Source organism: Palaemon carinicauda, chromosome 5 (genome assembly GCF_036898095.1).
Source record: "Palaemon carinicauda isolate YSFRI2023 chromosome 5, ASM3689809v2, whole genome shotgun sequence".
NCBI classification, from domain to species: Eukaryota; Metazoa; Arthropoda; class Malacostraca; order Decapoda; family Palaemonidae; genus Palaemon; species Palaemon carinicauda.
In genome coordinates this window covers 130,153,729-130,158,728 of record NC_090729.1, presented here as the reverse complement: position 1 = coordinate 130,158,728, position 5,000 = coordinate 130,153,729, and positions in this window count along the sequence as shown.

The window sequence follows — 5,000 nt, the reverse complement described above, 5'->3', positions numbered from 1 at the left end:
TGGGCTTCGGAGGTGCTGAAGGTCTGAGCCTAGCGTAGGCTTTCAGAACTTTATTGCCTTCTAATAGATTTGCACTTATTTTCCTCTAGGAAGTCCATGCTGGCTTCCGAAATCCCGAAACGCTTTCTCACCGCTAGGGAGAGAAAATCATGATCTGCAGGATCCGGGTTTTCTGTAATGAAGCGCAGACAGAAGACTTCTGGACTCGCTGGGTCAGAACTGGATCTGGTAGCGGTAAAAACTTCAGTCGTAGTTCCAATGCCAGGGGGAACCACACGCTGTTCGACCACCTGTGGGTCACTATTGCCGCTACCCCCTTGAAGGATCTCAGTTGTTGAGGACCCTCAACAGAAGGTTGTGAGGAGGGAACAGATAAATCCTGGACCATCTGTTCTAGTCGAGGGACATCGCGTCCACTGCTTCCGCTAAGGGGTCCTCGTACGGGGACACGTACAAGGGCAACTTCTTGTTGTCTTTCGTCGCAAAGAGGTCTATCTGCAGTTCTGGGACTTGTTCAGAATGAAGGAGAATGATCCTGCGTCTAAGGACCATTCCGAATCTATCAGTGTGAACCTGGATAGAGCGTCCGCTGTCACATTGCGGACTCCTTGAAGGTGAACTGCCGACAGGTACCACTTCTTCTTTTCCGCCAATCGGAAGATGGCCAACATCACCTGGTTGAGAGGTGGTGACCTCGATCCTTGTCGATTCAAGCATCTCACAACTACCTCGCTGTCCATCACCAACCTTATGTGGATCGAGTGACGCGGAGAGACTTTCTTTAAGGTAAGGAACACTGCCATAGCTTCTAGAAAGTTTATGTGAAAGGTCTTGAATAGCTTGGACCAAGTCCCCTGGACTTTTTTCCGATGAGTGACCTCCCCGTCCCTCCTTCGAGGTTTCAGAGTGAATCGTCACCGACGGGGAAGGTGGCTGAAGAAGAACCGACTTCTTTAGATGTCTGGCTTAGGACCAAGGCCTGAGAAGAGTACGTAGCCGAAGCGGAACTGGTCTTCTCAGATCTCTTCGCGCGTTTGATGCATAACTTCTCCAAACTCCGGTTGCATCCTTTAGCTGTGCTCTTAGCACTGGGTCTGTCACCGAAGCAAACTGGAGAGAGCCCAGTACCCTCTCCTGTTCGCGTCTTGATATCCTTTCGGAATCTAGAAGTCTCTTGACAGAACCCGCTATCTCCTTCCTTTTCTTCGCCTGGATGGAGAAACGATGTGACATTAAGTCCCAGTGGATTCCCAGCCACTGGAACTTTTGAGATGGAGAAAGTCGAGACTTTTTTCTGTTGATCTTGAAGCCTAGATACTCTAGGAACTGGATCACTTGACTGGAAGCTTGCAACCATTCTGTCTCGGATGCTGCCCACACCAGCCAGTCGTCCAGGTAGGCTACTACCTGAATTCCTTTTAGGCGTAATTGTTTGAGAGCTACGCTTGCAAGCTTCATGAAAATCCTTGGGGCTATATTTAGCCCGAATGGCATGTCTCTGAAGGCGTATAGACTTCGTTGTAGCTTGAACCCTAGGTAGGGGGAGAGTCGACGGTTGATTGGAACGTGCCAATAGGCGTCTGACAAGTCTTTGGAGACGGAATATGCCCTCTTGGGCAGTAAGGTCCTTATGTGTTGCAGTGTTAGCATCTTGAATTTGCAATTCACTATGAACTTGTTGAGTGGCGACAAGTCCAGAATGACTCTGAGCTTTTCCGAGTCTTTCTTAGGAACACAAAACAGCCTCCCTTGGAATTTGATGGACTTCACCCTTCGGATCACATTTTTCTCCAACAGTTCTTGAACGTACTCCTCCAGAACGGGGGTGGAGTGTTGGAAAAAACCGAGGTCACGGGGGTGGAGTGCTGTACCAGCTCCAGCCCAGTCCGTTCTTGAGTAGGCTGTGGGCCCAGGGATCGAAGGTCCACCGATCCCGAAAATTCTGAAATCTCCCTCCTACCGGCATCATCTCACTTGGACTGCCGTCCTGAGGTCTTGCCTCCCCGACCGCGACCGCCCCTGAATCCCCTTCCCCTTGAGGGGCGCCTAGACGAGCCTCTGGCTGCTCCTCTAGGCTTTGCTCGAAAGGAAGTAGACTGCCCTTCGAACGTTGGGGTGAACACCGTGGACTGTGTTGACACGGCCTGGGGTACCCACTGGAAAGTGGTCGGGGTTTGTGCCACTATCTGGGGCACTGAAGGCATCGGCAACTGCTGTTGCTGTCACTGTTCAACTGGCTTGGCTGGCCGAGACGGTAGCCTAGGCCTTTTAGTCTTCCTCTTCGGTTGGGGACCCTCATCCGGGGAAGACTTTCTCTTGATAGACCGGCCCCACTTTTGGAGAAGATTTCTATTCTCCGTGGCAGCCTTATCCACAACTTCTTTGACCAATTCGGTAGGGAAAAGGTCTTTGCCCCAAATGTTGGAGGAGATTAGTTTCCTTGGCTCGTGCCTCACCGTAGCCGAGGTGAACACGAACTCCCTACAAGCTCTCCTCGCCCTGACGAAGCTGTAAAGATCCTTCGTCACTGTGGCCAGATGAATCTTGGCCACTACCATGAACATTTCATGGACCTTGGGGTCACTTGCCATCGTCTCAAGAGTGGTCTGAAGAGACATTGAGGCAGCCAGTCTTTCTTTTGTCTCGAGCTCTCTCCGCAAAAGAAAGTCAGACAGCTTAGGGAGGTTCTCACCGAACTGACGTCCTGCAATATCAGCCTCCAACTTCCCGACTGAGAAGGTAAGATGTACGTCCTTCCAGTCCTTGTGGTCCATGGGTAGGGCCAGCGACAAGGGTTTGCACTCCTCCAGGGAGGGGCAAGGCTTGCCAGCCTCGACTGCTTTTAATACAGCCGCAAACCCTTTCTGCAAAAAAGGGGAAGGCTCTAACAGGAGAGGACACAAAGGAAGGGAGCTTCTTACTCAATGCAGTAACTTTTGAGTTTGTGAAGCCCCTCTCTTTCATCGAAGATGAAAGCAAAGTTTGAGTCTTAGCATGGTCCATCACTATGACCTCCTTCGGCTCTGTCTCCTCCTTTGAAGCTTGTTCCTTCCTCAACTGGACATAACAGTCCCGATATGACCCTTTGCTGGGCCAGAATTCCACTTCCTCAAGGGGAACTGAACCCAGCTTATCCGACATGACGATCTTTCCAGTCGTCATCGGCATGTGCTCGGCATATCTCCCCGGGTTAGCATCTGAGCACAAGGGAAGGTCTTTCACGTTGAGCCTTTTCTGGGGCCCACGTGATGCTGCAAGCTCCTGCATCCGCAGTTCCATTGTAGCCGCCTTCTCCATATTCTCCTTCTGCATTTGTTGGATCATTCCAACAATGGAGAAGAGGGCCTGTCCCAAGCTCTTCTGGGAGAGCGGACGATGTTGAGGGAATAGGTTCAGGGATCAGAACCGGGGCAGCCGACACCTCGTTGGCTTCTTCCTCTACGATGTCTGGGGCTTGATCTTCATCTTGGCCTCCTGCCAGGAGGTCTTCCTCCAGACGCTCGGACACGTCTGACATCCTGTCGCTCAACTGGATGTCTTGCATGGCGACTGCCACTTCAGCATCCACCTGGATCTGAACTAGGAGGTTCTCCTCTTGAGTCTGGGAAATCACTGCATCAGCTGATGCCCTAGGGAAAAGGTAAGCCCTCATCTTCTCACTTGGAAGATAAGGTCCAGAGGTGTTCTTCTGGAAGCCCCTTACCCAGGTGCGAAGCTTCCCCCTTGCTATATCCCTTGATTCCGCTGTTCTAGGGGAATCAAAAGCTTCAGTAATCAGGTAAGAGCACACGGTACATACCTGGGGGTCCCAATACCGGAGCTCACCTTTGGAGACAGCGCATGCTGCGTGTCTCCTACATAATCTATGTCCGCAGATGTTCTTACTGCGGACGTTGCAGAAAGCACTTCCGCACTTCGGACGTACCTCCTGCAAAGAGAAGAAAATTTCCATGAGTATCAAGTGAACTATGTATCACTGGCTATGCACAGTTTAGCATAAATATTCAGAAAGGAAAGACACACACTTGTGTTTCCCTCACAACCAATTGTTGCAGCCTTCCAGATAATAAAATCGAAAGGTTAATCTCTTCTAGAATAACCAATGCCAAGTTTCCAGAGGAAACAGGTGGAGCTCACACCTAAGCAATGATTTTCAAATCCTGGATAATAGACAAGAAAGAACTCACTTTCTTATCTGTAAGGCAACAGCAAAGGGCTGTGCAAGACAACACAAAAGTGTTAGAACACACAGTGCTGTACCAAAACTTATGCTATAGTTTTCCTCTTACAGTATATGTTATACTGAAGAATACTGGTACAGTATAGGAGGTTATGTGCCGGCCGGCACTTGTCGGCCGGCACACACCATAACTAGCTTTAAAGTATACTACTTAACAGCTATAAGGCGGCAGAACACTGGTTCAAATGCATGTGCCGGCCGGCAACAGCCAATGTCGGCTACACAAGGTAGCACCCGGCTGCCGGCCACTGCTCCTAGCGACCGGCAGACAAGGGCTGACATTAGCCGGCCGGCAAAGGTAAATAACCGATGCCGGCCGGCAGCAAAAGAACCAGAGGACTACGACTGCCCGGCTGCCGGCCTCATAGGCCGGCAGCCGGGTCGGGTACAGCTCTAGAAGAAAACAGAATGGATGCCGGGATAAGAGCGTAAACTACCTCCAAGCCCGGCAATCCGAAAGAGTGCATATAAGGAAGGGGAGAATCTAATTCAGGCTTCCTGACCAATGCCGTCTGGCTCTACAGGCAGGCATGGATGAGGGACCAAGGGAGGTCCGGGCAGCACTCAAAGCAAAAAACCCTTGCCGGCCGGCAGAGTCTGCCGGCCGGCAAGGGACTGAGTCAATTCCACATCCTAACCTATCCTAGGTCCAGATGTAGAATGACGTACAGTACTGTAATGGCTAGGCCATTACGGAGATAGAGGGGGAAGGGACAAAAGAGGGTCCTACCAACCTTGCTTTAGTGAAGGATCACCCGCA